Source organism: Vidua macroura, chromosome 2, assembly GCF_024509145.1.
Source record: "Vidua macroura isolate BioBank_ID:100142 chromosome 2, ASM2450914v1, whole genome shotgun sequence".
In the NCBI taxonomy this organism is placed as follows: Eukaryota; Metazoa; Chordata; class Aves; order Passeriformes; family Viduidae; genus Vidua; species Vidua macroura.
Genome location: NC_071572.1, coordinates 44088421 through 44107831, shown reverse-complemented (window position 1 = coordinate 44107831; position 19411 = coordinate 44088421).

Genomic DNA, 19411 nt, shown 5'->3' with positions numbered 1-19411 from the left:
TTCCAAAACAGCTGTTGAATTTCTAGAAGTGGCTTGAATATCATTTTGGTCAGAGAGGTATTGAAACAAGTATTTTCAGATGTGTATTTCATTCATAGTCCAATAATTATTAAAAGAGGGACAAGCATTTCATTAACTTCTTTCTACTTGGGTAAATTGCCAAAGAAAAATTGCAAAAGTACACTTATTCATATGTAGAGGAAAGATTGTAAGCATTTACTTTAAGAGAGGTTTCAGATCCATAGGTTCTCCATTGTCAGACCTATTGTCTTACAACCCAGTTAAACAAGCAATTTGAAATGTATCTCTGACCTCAGCATTTGTAATTATCTAGCAGTACGTAGCTGCATGATAAGGGCAGGTCTCTGTCCAGCATTCAGTCTGTTCTGGTTTTAATCTGAAGCACCAATTGTTCTCACACACTGAAGAGAGAAGAAAATATTTCATACTCAATACCTGTCTGTGTTTCAGCAGCTGGGTACCTAAGCACTACAATCAGCTGAGATTGTAATTTTTTTCTCCTGGAATTGTGCTTGAATTTCACATGTATATCTAATACGTTTCTTAACACTGACACTGAATTTCACAAGAGAAGCAGCCTGGAGCACACAGCAGGAGAAATGCAAGAAAAGCAAACAGCATATCAGAGCTGCTCAGTAAAGGCTGTTGTTTGATTTTCAGGATTTTATAGGTGGCAGTACATCATAGTAAAGTTCAGCAAGACAAACACGAGTGTAGAATACAGCTGCCAAAGTGCTTAAACTGAATTTTCCCATGCTTCTCCCTGTTAAAGAAACTGACCCTGATGATCCTCGGGACATTGGGAATTCCTCATTCCTTGTGTGGTGGAGCACTATTGGTGCACTGTCTATTTGGTGCACTGTCATTCTCCAAGGAAACACAATCTGTTACTGTTTCCATCAGTTGATCCAGACAGTAAATAGGTGTTCTTCAAAGATGTGTGTGTACACACACACAATTACACACACATGCGCTCACACACAAATACACATACACAGAAACCAACACAATCCAGTGCTTTTAATGCAGCACTTACATGAACACAGACAACAGTAAATCAGGCTCCTCTCCTCCTGTTGATCAAGACTGAAGATAGAACTGTTGAGAAATAGACACCATTACTCCTTAACCCACATTCATAGATCTGTTGATTATTTGCACAGGTTTTATGTTCACCCATGTAACACCCATGTAATCCACCCTGGATCCTAGGTCCTCAACTCATTCAGAAAGTCAGACTCTGGATCTTTCTAGGGTTAGGGACACTAGGTAGTCCTGCAATTTCTCACAGTGCTACCTGTTTTATCAGGTTATTGTTTTCTAATTTGTTATGTCCAGTGTTTTCTCATGCTATGCTCACATTGTCATGTTTTTTATGTTCTGTTCAGTTAATAAATAGCAGGTCAGAGCCTACTCATCTGCCTACACATGTTAATACTTATATTTGTATTCATATAAATCTATGTCTGTGTGTTTATTTTCCTTTAATCATCTTGTTTTGAGGTAGACATGGAGAATTTTGATATGTATTGATATTATACAGGAAAATATATGCCAAATCTACAAAGCAGATATTGAAGTAAGCTGCATGTGTTCAACACAAAAGAAACAGTTGTTCCCAGTAAAATCTCACTTGTGTCCTTTTCCCCATGTGTATGGTGAAATTCTGATCATAATGAAAAAGTTGGAATGACTGAAAATTCTTTCCTAGAAGCACAATCAAAATAAATTATTTTATACAGAAATCATTTTCCTGAGTAAAGGTGCAAAGGTAGCATAAAGGAAATTTTCATGAGAACTTGATACAATATTTTTCACAGTCCACAGGGCCATTCCCACTTCAACTCATTCTGAAAGCAGGGAAAGGAGAAATGGAGCAGTTTTGTTGAGCTCAAGTAGTGAATTTACACATTTACAGTGACCAATCAAGTTTACTATTTAGGAAAAAAAACTCACTTGTATCTTAGTTGCTATTTCAACCTAAGAGATGGGGGAGCAGTTATCTAGAGTAAGAAGGTGAGTAAGAAGCTTTTTTGATGGACAAGGTTTTCTCTTCTTCCATTCCTGTCATGAATATGCAGGTATAGTAGATGCAAGAACCCAACTGAGGGGAAATAGTGGGTGACAAAAGAGTGAAACCAATTCTCAGTTGTCTTTTCTGTGGAGCAGCATCAGCTGTCATTTAGCTGTTCCTAGAAACACAGAGTTTTGCTTTAGGACAAATTTGCTGACTCCCTGGAGACTGGTCTCTGAGTGATGGACTGAAAAGGCCAAACAGCAGCAAAGAGAAAACTTAATTCTGAGTTCATATGCTTGTCAGGCAAATTATTTTATAAAAATGGACACATTATAGTACAGGAAATGTTACCCTGAAAATGAAGTAAAATCATACCTTTTTTATTATCCTATTTTGTTAATAATGAACTAGCAAAGGTCAGTCCTATTTTATATAACAGTCGAGACCATAGTTTACAACTATTTTAGTAAGGCTGAACATGCATGTGCCTGTGATCCTGTGGCCATCTGAAAACACAACAAGTGAATCTTTCCTAGAACATAGCTATATATTGCCAATATGTTCAACTTAGTGGAGTAACAAAATAATTTTTTTCCATTCCGCATACATAATAAAACTAAAAAATTATAAATAGACAATTTTTTTATCACAATTATTTCATCAATGTCTACAAAGAGACAATTTGAAGGCCTCTTTTAGATTTAAAGATTTCTTAGGAGTTTTCCTTACTGCAAAATTAAGCATCAATCTTAAATTCCAGGAGTTTCTGTTCATAGGGTCAGCAGTGGTTTCATGGCATTCAGCTACCTTGGATTATTTTATCAAACTCATCAGACTATCCCTATTGGGCACTTTATTTTTTAATATATTACAAACCATTCTGCATGTGTCATCTCAATTTTTCTTAATTTTAAATTTTTTTTAACTTGTTTAATTCATTATTATACTATCAAATTTGAACATCAATGAAAATAAAATGAAACAAACTGTCTATGGTGATAATCTTGTAATTTTCAATCTGTGTAAAACATTTCTTTGTGTGATACATTTGAGATACATTGAGGAAATAAAACTAATTTTGTCTTTTAGTTTACAGAGCTGAAAGAATAATTTGTATCCCCCTCATTTACAAGGCTTCATGATTGCTGTATCTAAATATAGAATTATTTTTTTGGTAGTTTTTGAGCATGTTTTTGAAAACAATACAGAACTTCTGTGTAGGAGATCACTTGTTTCTGAAGACCGATTTCACTATTGATAAACTTTGAACCACCTTCACAATTTCAAATTTCTTAATAGAAACTGAATGTCTCACACCTTGTTTTTATATTGACTGAAAATAATATGAAGAAAAAATCAATCTAAATTATGTTATCATGCTGTAACTTCCCACTAAAAGATAAAAGGGTTGTATTACTTTTTTTCCAAGTAATCAAATGAATACATCTATTTTGAGCCAATAATCCTTCGTTTATATATAGTCTAGGTAAATTAATGATATTTTAAAAATTCTAAGTTTAATCAGTTAATTACTTCCTGATTTTGCTGATAGAGTTATAGATAATTAAATTAATTTTCGTTCTACCCTGTAAAATTCCAATAAACCTTATTCTGACAAAAAGTCAATGGTATTTGTAAGAAGCATACACATGGATAGATATGGCCAACTTCACAAGACCAGGTGCTAATCTATAAAGTAACTGCTCACAAATCAACATAGACACATAAGCAGAACTATCAGATGCACCAGTTTATTAGAATGAGAATAAGAGCAGCATATTATTATTAAAAAAAAAAAAAAGACATAAGACAATTCTGCAGAGAATTTACAGAGTGCAGTTAAATTCTCCATACTCCATCTGTGTATACATTTAGCCATGAATAGTAACATTAGGCTTTAGTGGGAGTTATAATTTGAGGACTGGAGGAATTTTCCATTCCATCCCACAAGATGGGATTTTTTTCTAAATTCTCTAGCTCTTATAGGTATATAATGACATGCATTTTTTATATGTTAAAATGTTCTGAATGTGTGTTTAAAAGTAGGAAAAATTTACCAGATAGTCTGTCTGGAGAAAAAGAACAATAAATAAAAATAAATTTTTAAAAGAAATTCAGGTAATGGTGATTCTATGATAGCAGTGTTTGTCTGCAATCCTTTAGCTCAGTGGTTTGAGACTCAGAATACTATGGAAAATTTCAATTGCCTTCTCTGCCAAAGGGATTTACAAAAGTATTTGTACTTTGGGGATTCTAGATAAACTACAACAGTGCAAACTCCTCTTGCATCTAATCTACTTTTACTTCAGAAATACTTAAAAACTCTTTTCAGAGAATGTTTTTCTTTGGTCTGATGGGCACAATATTAATACAGAAAGCAAAAGGAGAATGGCTGCATTCCAGCCCCATGTAAAGCCAATATCTTTTATTATTTGTATGAAGTGGAAGAGCTCCAGCAATACAGTTTATACCAGATTTTGTGCTGGTGTCTGTGGTATTGAATATATAACATAATATATAACTGTGAAACCTAAACCCGTGTATATTTTCATCTATTCAACAGCCAATGCATTCTGCCACTCTCATCTCAATATCAGCAAAACAAGCAAATAAACAAAAAAATCATGTTTTAAAATAATTAAAGTCCTAAATTATCATGCCAATCTATTTAAACTGCTTTAATTCACACTGTGTGACAAGTTTTTTAGTCTTTAATGGAATTTGTAAAAGAATCTATGCTCACTTTTTCCTCTTTAACATCTACATTTGCTTTGAAGTGTATTTGCTGATTCTATATGCTTGTAATAACTGAAGAATATTTAGATCTTACTTGATAAGTAAGATCTTTGTAATTTGCTGATCTAGTACAACTATTATACAGATTCAGAAGACAGGCTCTGTCTCCTGCTTCTATTATGATAGTAAAACTATGTGAGATTGTTGGAAAAAATGGCAAAAATTAATATTGCTATAATTAAATCATGCTAAAGGAAGACAGTCCTGAGGAGAATAGTCACCTGACATGAGTTTGCATGTTACTGACAAGTTGTCTTATACCACCTAGCTTTTCCTGCAGGATATGCTTATAATCTTTCAATTTGAATATAAAAACCAATACAAAAAAAGTATATATGTATTTTTATATACATGTATTTTACAGTTGTGTATATATTTACTAATTATATTCCATTTTCCTCAAAATTCCTGATGCTAGAAAGATGAAAATGTAATTAACTGTCTTCAGAAATTTCTCTCATAAATAAAAGCATCTGAATATTATTTTAATACGAAAATTCAATGGGTAGATCACATCTTGATTGCCCCCTATCATAAACTCCTTTGATAAATATATTTACTAGAGAAATATATTGGCAAGCACAATTTCCATTCTCAGACTTTGTTCTCTGACCTTGTTTAATTCTCCTTAATTCTAGCCACCTGTTCAAAACACATAATTTGGGATTCTATTCATCATTAACTCATTCTGTAGTTAGTTGAAAGTGAAAAAAATACTTTAAAAAGCAATTCAGCATTAAATATATTGACATCTAGGGGAGATTATCTTTTTCTACTTATTAGGGAGGAAACCAAGATAAACATATTCCTCCTCAGTGACTATCAACTAAATGGTTGTTATTGAGTGGAAAAACCTTCATTATTTTTTATAACTTCAGCCAAATTATCTTTTATCAGCCAAATATCTTTCATGCTCTGCTAATGGCATCATAAACTTAGCAACTGCTCTTTATTCTTAGGTTCCAAAACAGAAAAGCACCATATTCCTATTTTACAGAGGTAAACAAACTTTATAGATGAAATGCATTTTCCAAGATAACAGGGAATACAAATCAGAACTTCAGTATGTGCAAGTTGACCAATATGGATATCTAAAGTATTCTTTATTCATTTTGGATTTGTCTCATTAAATTTCACTGTCTGAAATGTGTAAAGTAGTTTACCAAGTTGCTTCCCATTTGGAAATGCCTGTCTTCTCTCTATGACAATAGATAACATTTTCTTGAATGGATTGAACTAGATGCCAAAGTTCTTGTCATGGTTTAAGCCCAGCTGGCAACTAAACACTACACAATCACTCGGTCACCTCCTCCATTCTGATGGAATGGAGAGGAAAATAAAACATGAAACATTAGGTTAAGAACAGTTTAAAAATTGAAACAAAAGTTAAATAAAGCAATACCAGTAAATAATAACAATAGCAAAAGGAAAAAAAAAAATACACCAAGAAGGAAAAACAAGTGAAGTACATTTCAATTGCTCACCACATTGTGACCAGTTCCAGAGCCTGTCCCTGCACCCCAATCAGGCCCCTTCTAGGTAATTCCCCCAGTTTATTACCTGGCCAAGACATTCTCTGGTGTGGAATATCCCTTTGGCCAGTTTGGGTCACTGTCCTGGTTATGCTCCCTCCCAGGTTTTTTTGTGTGCCTCCTTACTGGCAGAGCATTAAACACAATAAAAAGTCCTTGACTTAAGGTAAGCGCCATTTAGCAACAACCAAAATACCAATGTGTTATCAACCCTATTTTCATACTGAATCCAAAAGATAACTGCTAAAGTAATTAACTCTATCCCAGCTGAAATCAGCACACTTGTATATAGATGCAGCTAATTAAGTGGGAATACCATTTCCACTGACTAATTTACAGTTTTCTTACAATGGCATATGCTGAGAATTTCTTGGTTTTGAGATCAGACAGCTGAGAATCAATTGTCTCATTTTTGAAATCTTAAGGAAAGACAAATGAGAAGCTTATAAGGGGAAACTTTTACATGATTTGAAAATAAATGCTTCTGGGGAATGAACTACAACAAACTCATATGGATATCATACTCCAAATACTGCACTAATTAGATGCCTATTGTAAGCTACAAATTAAGATGACTATCTCATATATATTAGTCTTCCTCTAGAGAAAGATGCAGATAGACAGCTAGTGGTGAGGTAGATCCTATCCTGAATATATTGAAATGTATATTGTTTATACTGAAATTAATAGAAGAATATTTGGAAGGACAGATGATCAGTGAGACAGAATACCAGATCTAGTAAGACATAGTCCTGAGCATATTCATCTCAAGTAATCAAGCGGAGAATTCAAATCAGTCTTAGATGTAAAAATTGTAGATTACTAAATCTGTTTAAAAATGCTAGACTGTCTTTACAGTCAGAAGTAAAATCAGACACTTTAGAGAATGGTTCATGTAATTTACATCACCTTCTCACAAAATAAAATAAATCACCTCAGGAATCACCTATATTAAAATAAGACAGTCCAACCAAGGTGTCCTACTCAAGCTAAGATATCTAATCTGCATATCCTCAGGTTAGAGCAGATTAATTCCAGCCATAAACCTGAGGGATAAATGTAAATAAATATCTGGTATGACCGTTAAAAAACATGTCCACATAGTTATGAATTTGATGGAAACACTGGGAATGTCTTCAACCAGCAGAATGAAGACATCCAGGTAACAGTCACCAGCCTCTGTTCCATCTCTGGTGCTCCTTAGCTCTTATTTAATCCCTGCTTTATATCATGCACCTCATCCCTCCATATTCTATCTTCTCAGTGAATAAGTGCACTTTGGATATCCACTGCTAGCAAGTGCAGTCCCCTACTAAAGAATTTCAGATCCAGCTGTTGAAGCAGTTAGTCAATAGGGTTCCCTGTGAAACTGCCCTCAAGGACAAGGAAGCCGAACAGAGCTGGCAGATCTTTAAGAACACTACATAGCACACAGGAGCTCTCAATTCCTAGATGTAAGAAATGAGGAAAGAAAGGCAAGAGACTGGCATGGTGGGTAAGGCCTGCTGACCAAAAACAAGGCCAAGAAGGAAATCCACAGGCAAGCAAGGACAGGTATCCTGGGCAGAGTATAAGGATGCTGCCAAGTTGTGTAGAGTTGTGGTTAGGATGGCCAAAGTGTGTCTAGAGCTGAACTTGGCAAGGTACATAAAGAGTAATAAGGGCTTCTGCAGGTATGTCATCCAGAAAAGGAAGATCAAAGAACATGTGTTGTATACACACCTGAGGAAAAGAATGCCATCCAGATGAAGTGCTGCATCTACCTCTGGGGCCCCCAAGAAAAGAAGGACATGGACCTGTTGCAGCTAGTCCAGAGAAGGATCACATGAATGACTGGAGAAATTAAGCCTCTTTTAGAAAAATAGGCTGAGAGTTTTGGGATTGTTCAGCCTGGAGAAGAGAAGGCTGTGGGAAAACTTTCCATCAGATTTCCAGTACCTAACAGGGGATTTGTATGGTGAAGAAAAAATTTTCAGTATTGACTGTTGCAATAGAATGAAGAGTAAAAATCCCAACCTTAAAATTTGATTCTGTGAAAATATATTTTCAACAAATCTAGGTTTTGCCAATTTTATAATTACTCATGTTAGATTTTGAAACTTTTTAAAAAATACTTGAAGAATACTTTATCAAGAAATTGTCTTCCTCCAGACTGGTCATTCATCTACTTATCATGGCCATTATTTAAAAAAAAAAGCCAAAACAAACCAACCAAACAAAAACAAACAAACAAACAAACAAAACCACAAAAAAACACAAAAACCCCCCCACAAAAAAAAAACAAACAAAAGAAAACAAAAAACCCAAAACAAATCCACACCCCCTCAAAAAAACCCACAAAACCCCCCAAAAAACAAAAAAAAAAGCCCCCAAACTACTAATAAACAAACCAAAACCAACTAAATACAAAACACTCAACAAAAATCTATTTGCTATTTACAGGGTGCCATCATTTCCCTAAGATGTGCTCTTTTCCTTTTTTCAAGCAGATAAAAGCATTGCCACAGGCAAAGAAACAATATCCATGGGCAACCAACAGCTTTTGGAATGAATGCAAGCTTCTGTAAACATTTGGAATTATTTTCATCCTGTAATCATTTAAGGAAACAAATCTTTCTGCATTCAGCCTTAGAAAAATTGCAGTCATAGCCTTTCAATATTTCCAGTGAAAATTTTCCTTTATTCTAAGAAAAAGTTAGACTTCTTTTTTTTTTTTTTTTAATAATAAGAGAGCTCTGTTACTGAGTTACTAAATAACTGATTTGCAATTTTGTAGTTAAAACTGAATTTGAAAAATTTAGAGATGAAATTTTGCAACCCTTAATGATTTGAAATTAGCTAAATAGAGCAAGTAGTTTTTTATGTGAGACAGGTATCTGACCTAGCCACAATAAATAAATATCATACTGAAAATTCATAAGGAACATAACAAAAGAAAAGCATCACATGAAATGGGACCTCTCACAGAGCTGTTTTTGTTAAGTGATAATCAAATTGGGAATTACTGGCAATTTAGCAATTATTGAGCCCAGAATTTAAAGTTCACTGCCTTTTTTTTTTTAATTGTAATCTTGAAAATAGCTTTTCTTAAAAATTAGACACATAAAAAGAAACAAAAACTTATAGCTCACAAAAGACTAGTCTATGACATACTATTTTCTCAAATATGTGGTCAGTTATCATCAGAGAGTTGATTCTTAGAGTGGACTGTGTCTATACTCAGTGGGACTGACATTGGATTAGTCACCATGGCTACTAATAGTGTTCTTTCAGGACAGACGGGATCATCACACTGGGATCCTAGTGTCAGCAGGTGACCATGCTGATTTATTTTTTTTGTCTGTATAGTTTGTGTTCCAAGTGAACTAACATCACCACTGTGCATAATCCTACCTTTTTTTTTTTTTTTTTTTTTGTTCCTTCAAAGAATTTCTCCCAGCCTGCAGGAGTGCTGTAGGCACAGTAGGCACAGACCTGTGGGAAGTAGATGATAGGATAAGTGTGGATGTATAAATGCTGTTGATGTTCAGCTATGGTGATAAAGTCAAATTATCCCCACCCTCCAAAAAAAAAAAAAAAAATAGCAGATACAGCTTGACTGTATTGAAACTAGATAAAGTATACAAATTATAGAGATAAAATCAATAACATAATAATAGAGATAAAATGCAACAACAAAGAATAATTTTCAGTGCATATGGATTCTCTTCTTAGAAATAATGTCTGCCTTTCAGCAACACAGAATGACATGAAACACAGAAATGGAGTAAAGTCTATTTTCTACCTGACACAGGTATTTTATTTTCAAAGGCAAAACTAAAAAACATTAAGAGCTGAAATTTCTGTCAAGAATTACAGGTCATTTCTGTTAAGCTGTTACAGGTACAGCTTGCCCAACTTGAACTCTCCTTAGCATGCAATTTCAGTTTTCCCTTCCAAATATTTTTATGTATGACTCAGCAAAGATAATGTAAAACTTTTCTCTGAATAGTCCCACCATTTATAGCTGAAATGCATCAGTGCCTTAATATTTTTCACTGGTATTATTAATAATGCCAATCTTATTGTTGTTGTTAGATTTTTTTAATTATTTATTTTATTACTAAAAGCTTTTTTCATTTTGAAAAAATTATATCCATTGCTGGAAAAAAAAAGTTGGGTTTTTTGAACAATGAGATATTTTAACATATGTGGAATATCCCACTTTGGATGAAAACTCAAATAATTAATATCTCAGACCTAACCTATTTTTTCAATAAATAAACAATATTTTTATTTTGTTCTTTGTTTAATTTCTACATTTTCTTTTGTATAATGTTATATATATTACATCTATATTAGTGTGAATAAGAAAAATATGATTTTTTAAATAATAAATTTTGCATAGTACCAAATTACAAAATTTAATGAGGATGTTTTTAATCTTTTTAGTTCTTTTTGTGAATGGGAAGTAACAGAGAAGCCTGATATTGCTTCTGACTACAGGGAAGTACTCAAACTGTACAGCAGATTGTATTGAGCACAGCACTTCTACCACATCACAAAATATGTTAAAGGTTATTCTGTTTAGTAAGTGCATCATTAAATATATATTTATCACAGAGGAGATTTTAGCTGCAGGTAGAAGAGGCAAACTGTTTGGACATGTTTTTTAAACATGATTGATTTTATCTCTATAATTAAATTATAACAGTGGAATAGTTCAAGGTGGTGTGTAAGCATTAATGTAACAATAACTATACCTCACTTTCAGATGCTTCCTGAGCATCTCCACCATTCTCATATGCATTTATCCTATCTTTTTACAGCAGCAGAAATCAATCTACAGGCAACATTGCAGAAGATTCCAGTTAGAAGTGTTTGTCCTTTGAACTTCATAATGAAGAAACAAGACCTTGAAATTGTCCGTAACATTCTTCCTTGCAGATTTTGGGTGCTTTTTTTTCTGAAGATTTGGGTTTTCCTTTGAGTTTTTGGACTACATATTGTTAGATATCAGAGGAAGTTGTATGGATTTTAATTAAAGACACATTTTCTTTTTTGTAGCGTAGCATGACATGATCTGAAAACAGAGACCTTAAAATGTGTGTAAAATGAGAATCAAGGACAAGTTAAAAAGAGATTAAATCTTTTCCTTTAGTTCAGGAAATATTGCTTTAAGTATCAGCTGTTAATTCTTATATAAGGAATTTGAAAGTCAAGAGGGAATGAATTTGGTGTGTATGTAAAGACAGAAGGAGGTTTCTAAAGCATATAAAAGTTGAAATTTAGTTTATCTGCTTTAAACATGTAAGTATTTATAGATTAAGTTATTACTGAGCAGAAAGTTCATAATTGCAGAGCCTGTAGGACTCATCAGAGACAGGGACTTGAGGACCTGCAGAGTGAAGAATAAACTGTTTGGAGAAAAGTCTTAGATGAATTTAGGGAAGCATGTAAAAGAGATCAAGGACATAACTGTGAAAAAGAGTGGTAATTGCATAGAAGGACGATGCCGTATCAGCCTTCTTGCCTTTTGCTGTTGAGAAAGAGAAAGGGAATTGGAACACTGGGGAGACTGTAGTGTCCTGTGCTCTGCTGGGGGCTTGAAGGAAGACAGAAGGGAACGTACCAAAATTCAGGAGCACAGTGCAAAATTGAGTGAAAATGAATAAAAATGGGAAGGAGGACTATAGTCCAATACTGGATGGGACTATAGTATTGGAAGGGACACTGATTTGAAGGTATTTCAAGAGCAACAGAAATTACAGTAGAGATGGAAATCAAAATGAGATCCATAAATGGTCATGAGTAAATGCAGAATGTCTTAACAAAATGTAAATCAGGGAAATAAAAAAAACACAAATTATTAAACATGATTTCAGCAATCATTCCCAGCCATTCTGCTTCAGGCTTAAACAAGACATAAACAGTACTTTTGACAAATGAATACACTTTTGTTACAAAGCAGAATTAACCATGACAAAAAAGTTGGAGACATGTAAAAGAAAATAAAAACAAATCTTATTTTATGAATGAAGGCTAAATGTCATTTAGGGTTTAATGTAAATATACTTGATGGTGAAAACTGAAAATTTTTAGACTGTTTGGTTCTATAAAATTGCATTCAGCTTTAAGTTTGATTAGCACTTAGCAAATAGGAAGAAAGAAACCCCAATAAAACCTAAGCAACATAGGCTAAAATGATATAATTAAAAAATTCTGTAAACATTTTTTTATACTGTAGCATTTCTGAAATCTGTTAAAGGATATAGTACTAGGCAAGATTCCAAGGACAGGCTTTAATATTGGCTAGATGCTGCAGTGTGATAGGATTCTACTTTCATCAGTCTATTTTGTCTTTAATACATTTTAACAGTGTCATATTAGTCAGTCTCACCAACACTTTTAGTCACCAATGTTTGAAAGCATGTCAGAAGATATCCGTAGAAGTTACAGGTACTAGATGTTGCTCAGCCCTGAAGGTAGTGTACATGTTTTCTTTATCCCTGGTTCGTTTTTAGATCACTATTGTTTTCCAGTAAGCTTATACATGACAAAACTCTTTGCAAAGCAAAACACATCTCAGTTTTCAAAAAGCACTGTATTCTGAAGTCTGAACTCAAAGTGATGAGTATAAAAGAAAAATGCTCATAATAAACAAATTACTGCAAATTTTATGAAAAAAATTACAAAGAAAGAAAGACTTGTTATAAAGCACTGAAAGTCTATGCAAGTTCACTTATTGCAACAACCCTTCAAACCAAATCCCACATACTGTGGCATACTTCACTTGTGTCTAAATGTATCTGCCTTTGGGTACACCTCTTGGACAGGTCCATTACTCATGTTACGGATCTGTTCAGTAATTTCCTCAGTTCTAAAGAACTCACACATTTTTTTCTTCCTCTGTAGAAAAGAAGTAACAAGATGTAATGGGAGACAACTGGCACATGACTGATATATTCCTGACACGAAGCTAGGATGAAACTTGGAATGATACAGAGACTGAAGATGTGCTGTCATATAGGAGAACTCTTGCTTATCTTAACAAAACAATTGCATATGTGGCCTTGTCCTGTAGCTTTTGGCACCTTGACAAACAGTAATGATTGGTGGTTCCTTGGCCTGTTTCCACATACATGAGTCTGTCTAGCTATCCGTCTGTGTGGTGTGTGCATGTGTGAACATAAATAAATAAATTTGTCTAAAAATGCAAAGGAGGGACTGCTAAAGGAAACATCCAGAAAATCATCTCCCCCCAAATTTGAGTTCTTATATTAATATCCCTCCTCTACAAAGATATTCCAATTATTGAAAATAAAATCCACAATAAATTAGTGTCTGTCATAATTCCTCTTTCTTGTCAATAAACAAAACAAAACAACACAAAAAACCCCAACCCACCCAAAACTAAACATAAAAACTGAAACAAAACAACAAGAAAAATAAAACAGGGAAAGGTCTGTTAAAAATGTTAAGGAATGTTTAAAAAGGGGGATGGAATGTTAAAAAACATCAAAAATATGTAATTTCTTACGGGTAAAAACTTTGTCTTGCACAACTGAACAGGACAAACCATAGGTTGTTTTTAATAAATATTCAATTTAGAGTCCTATCTGCTTTATAGAAGCCCTGACTTCTGACTTACTGTGTGTTCTAATAAGTAAAAAAACTAGTTTATGATAGCCTCCCAAGGAGTGAAATATCCAGTTCACTGTCTTGAAGTTACATTTTAGTGGAATATCTGATTCCAAGTGTCCACATCACTTGACAACAGACCTGTCAAAATAGCTGCTGTTGTCATTTCTTAGTATGTTAAATAGGATTAGACAGTTTTTCAGAAATAGAAGCTTTTGTGACTAATTCATAATGTGAAAATCTGTGACATTTTTTGAATGAAAATAACAAAATATTTAGCCTTTTTAGTGTTGTGACCAATATATTGTGTTCTTCTTCCATTTTACATTATACATATTTTTCTGTTGTCTTCCCTCACAAGTACTAGGAACAGAATGAGGAATGCTGTCCTCATTTGCTAGACTATCAATGCAATGATTTGTCATACAGTGCCAAAAGCACTCTTTGATTGCTATCTGAAGCAGATTTTATCAACATCTTCTGGGCATTTAGACCATCTCTACACTCATTTATTAATATACATCACAGTGCTCCACAGGGCTCTGATCTATGATCATACTACCAAGCAGCTGCTTGGAGCATGCCCTTATCAGTATCTCAGTTGTTTCCTTGTATTTCATTTCACCTCATTTTAGATTCGTACAATGCAAAAATCTACCACTAGAACTAGTTTCCTAGATGTGAAATCCAAGACATGACTGGTTTTTACAAAGGGCGGGTTGAATTTCTAGGATTACTAATGAATATTGGCTCTGGACATCACTCAGGAATTAGGGCAAATAAACTGTCTTGATATTCAGTATTTTAAAACTCTGAATTTACAAAGAACTAAAAAATGTAGTTTGTTGAAGTGAGAGAAAAAAATTGATAGAAAGAAAATGAATAGAATAATATGTGATAAGTACATAAATAATTGATATAAGATAATGATCAGAGCATTAAATTCTTGAGATGCAACTAGCTAGGACAGTTCCTAAAGTTTTGCATTTTTCAGTAAAGCTATTGTAGTTGCCAAATCACAGAGCTCTGTCAGCTGTCTTACTGAGTAGCAAAGGCTCATGAAGTTTGCTACTTGTAAACAGTGTTAATATGTTTGCTATTCAACCTAAAGAGTTGTATTTGAGTTTTAGTATTTCAGTATTTACCTTGAAAGAAGTAAGCATAGTCCTCTTAAGTACATATAGTGTTTGCTATGAGAAATCTTTTAAAATAATCTTCATGTTTCTGCACTCTGGAGCTGCAGGTTTTTTCCTGCATGAACATATCGGAATTTTCATGTAAAATGTTTTCAACATAACTCCACTGGCTCTTGCAAAAAAGTTATTCAAAAAACTTTATTTTTTTTTTCCTATTGGTTTAGAACACAGTGCTGTTCCCCTACTGGCTCTCCAACATTCTTGAACTCTATAACTTGTCTTCTGTATCTCTGCCTCTAAGCTGGCAGAGGGGAAACAGCAGGAATTCCCAGACCAGAGTTTTTCTGCTTTACATGTTTATTGCACAACTAAAATGCTTATTACCCTCCACAGATTATAAAAAGAGTCTGCTTGATAAAATAAATGTCAATGTCAATAAGCTGGTCATCTAAAATAAGATTACATAAATTGAATCTAGCTGACAATTTGATTTTTTTGCTTTTTTGGTCATTTTTCCCCCTTAAGTAAAACATGTAAAAGAAGAATATTCTGAGACTATCAGATACATATGTATAAAATACAGCAGGGAAGAAAATGCACTGCATTAGAAGTCTCATTATCCTGAGATCTGAGATACATACTATCAGGTCATTACAGGTTTTTTTTTATATTCTACCCTGTCTTTCCTTTCCATTCAGACATACGTTTTTCCATGTCTAATTGTGTGTGGTGCAGGATGGAAATTTATGGACCTTTATCTATTACAGAAATAAGAAGACATTACAAAATCCTCAAAATTAAGTATTGAAGGGTTCTTTCACTTTTCTGGTAGTAACTACAATATATCTGACTTACGATTACTGATTTTAGAAAAGACAATAAAGTGAGAGCACCATGACATCACTACGAATTGCAAAGAATTATAAATTTAAGGAAAAGAAGATACGATTTGAGGGATATTGTAAATGAAGACAAATCTCCCTCTTTCTTTTCTGTCTTACACTCAAATTCCCATGTCCCTTATAATGCAAGAACCTGGTAGGTGTCTCTGCCAGAGAACAAAGCCTTATGCACTGAGCTGGAAACCCTGGGTTTTCTTTTTTCATCCTTGCACCCAGACAAGTTCCTCGCTGACATATATTTTGAGGCTCCTCTCAGTTGTATTTGAATGTCTATGAAGTAAAACTGGTGGCCTGAAAATGGAACATTAAAAACGAGGGAGATTATGTCTCATCTTCAGTTCCTTGCCTTCTTCATCACAGAGTGGTAATACCTTGAAAATAGCACTAACTGGATGTATCTAAGCAGGGCCAAGGCAGGAAACATTTCAAGAGAATATGTCTCTGTGATTCAAGTAATTAAAATATGTATGTCTAACCTAGCAGAGAAATAATAATTCATTTGTGTAATAGTGAAGGCCTTTTCCAGAATAAAAATTAAAAACTTCACAAAAAAAGGCCAGAAATAAACCACCTATTTTCCACAAGTTCTTGCAGAATTTATGGCTTCTGAGAAGTAAATTGTTAACTCCCATAAGACCAGAGTTTTTTCATAATTCATTGAAATATTGAATTTACTCTGAATATTTGTATACTTATAAAAAAAGGTTAAAACTCCTTAGTTCTTGGTTGTCTGTTTGAGAGCATCTAAGGTGGTGCTAAACAGTTTTTAACCTTTAAGTTTTAACTTGAAATACTATTGGATTGCATATTTGATATTTTTTCCTGAGTCATCTTCTATTTTGGGAATTCTTTTGAAATGAGCGGATTTTTTTCATCCTTGAAAACTAATCTGTGACTGGGGAATAGCATGGGAATCTTCCAGAAAAGTATTTTTTATACAGTTACCTATAAATCCATTTATTCTGTAAATACAGAAAGATAGATTTCTCTCCTCTAATGCATAGAAATTTAGCCTGCTTTTTCCCCTTATACTCACTATTGGTCCTACATAATGTTATTTGTCAGGGTCAACCTGTTAACTTTGTCAAAATCAGTAACATTTTTTCTTCCCTTACACATTGCTTTTATCCTTATAGTCAAAAACAGTTAAGTAGAAGTACAATAAATCTTTAACCTATTTAAGCTACTATCAGAACAAAATGCACATCACTTACAGCAGCTGATTGTTTAAAAAATAAATGCATATGCTATTTGATTTTTTTGTTCACTAGAATTACTTTCTTTTTCCCTTCTTAAAAAAAAAAATTCTCGACTTTTGATCTTATTCAGAACAGCAGTAATTCTTTTTTAGGACACTTGAAACCCTCAATAGATGCTGATTTTTCCACAACATCTGCCATGTTCCTATTTTTCCATGCTGAACAGACATTTTTTTTAAAGTAAATGCAGAGCAAAACAGATTTTGCTAAACCTTAATTAGCATTTTTATAAAATACTTCACCCGTAGAATTTAATAGGAGAACTCTTTATAGCATGACTGGTTTAGCCCAACAGTAGATGTATTGACATCTTACTTTTCAGTTGCATAGAGATTGCTTGCCTTGATTTAACCTTTCATGTGCTTTAGAGCTAAATTTTAAACCACTATGCTCTTCTAATTGTATCAGCACTCGTTTAACTTCTTATAATACCAAGACAGTGAAAACCTGATATTGTCCTGCCCTTCTTGCAACAAATACTCAGTAGTGAATACACAGTGCAGTTTGTCATGAGGGCTTTATAACTCAAGGGCAAGATTCCGTTTGAAACACTGAATACATTGAAACACATAGCTAATGTTTATATCAAAAAACTTTGCCATAAAAATTTTCCATATATATTATTTAGAGAGAAATCTGTGTTTATAGTAAAACCTCCTTTACCTTCAAAAAGTGACAACTTTCTAAGAATGATTTCTGTGCTGACAATAAAAGTCCCCTAACTCTTCACAAATAGGACATTCAGATAAATTTTTTCCCAGCTGAAGCTGCCATAATAATTTAAAATACATTTCTTTATATTCATTTTTTCTTATTGTCGCATTTTCCCACCCACTGTGGTGGCCAAGCTGCATCTATAATGATATAAGAAAGAAAAATACACCACTATGAAAAAGAGCTCCCGGGTGCACCACTGGTCAGACAGTCTAATTAAAGAGGACTGCTTTCTGATGGGAAATATGATGTACAAAAGAGCTCAAGAGTGTTCAAATGAGCTGCCACTAAAGTGTCTCTGAAAATGCAGAAGTATTTTGTCAATATTGTTGTTGGAGGTTAGAAAAGATTCTGTCACTTTCAGTATTTCAGTCTTGTTTCCAGATAATCTCTGCTTAATTCTGAAAGAGAAAAGGTTTGTTTCTACTATTATGATGATGTTAGCCATTTTAACAGTCACAGTTTAAAATAAAACAAAAAAGGGAAAGAGAAACATATATTCTGTTGATGAGTTCTCATCACATTGGATTGTTTCTGACAAAGAAAGAATATTAAGCATATTCTAGCTGTTCTATTATATTTTAATCTTATTTAGCATGTTTGATATGCTAGAAAACAACTTTTATAATGACAATGCAAAGTTATATTTAGTTCAGCTTTCACAATTTTTCTTTCATTGATATTTACTTCCATAAATGTCTTAAACATGAGATTTTTTTCAATATTTTTTCTATGGCAGCCTTTCTATGATGATTTTATTTTCTTAAAAGGCATGGCAGTGGAGGAACCCAGCTTTGAAAATTTTGAAAGAGGTAACATTTTCAATATATTATCACCTCTGCATGTCTAAAATAAAATCTCTCAAAGTTAATTCTATTTCTGTGCCACAGAATAATTGCATTTGTTTTCTTCCATCAGCTGTATCTACCCAATTATTACCTTTAATCTCTAAATTATTACTATTCCTCCAGTTAATTTCCTTTTCCTTCTAGAAATTGTCTCATCTACCAGCTCATCTGTTACATAGACAATTAAGTATCCAGGTTTTAAGTACTCACAGATCCTTATCTTTTCCTAAGTTCCTACAGATCACCTCAACTTTATTAAGATTATTGACATTTTCAAGATAGCTAAGAGATGTGCTTTGCAGATCAGTGCACTTTACAGGCACATTTCTATAGTGGTAGAATTCTGAAAAAAACTACTGACTCCTTGTTGTATTCAGCAGAGCTTGTGTTAGGTCAGACTGCCCAAGGCCTTCTGACAGAAACTGGAATATGTCAAACACAGTAAGGAAAGATTTTGTTTGTTTTGTTTTATCTTTCAATTAGGTCAATACTTGAAAATACAGCTCAGAGGTCAGATAAGCATCTCAAACCTTCTCTAGTTAAAGCTTCTTACAAGTTCATTTTAT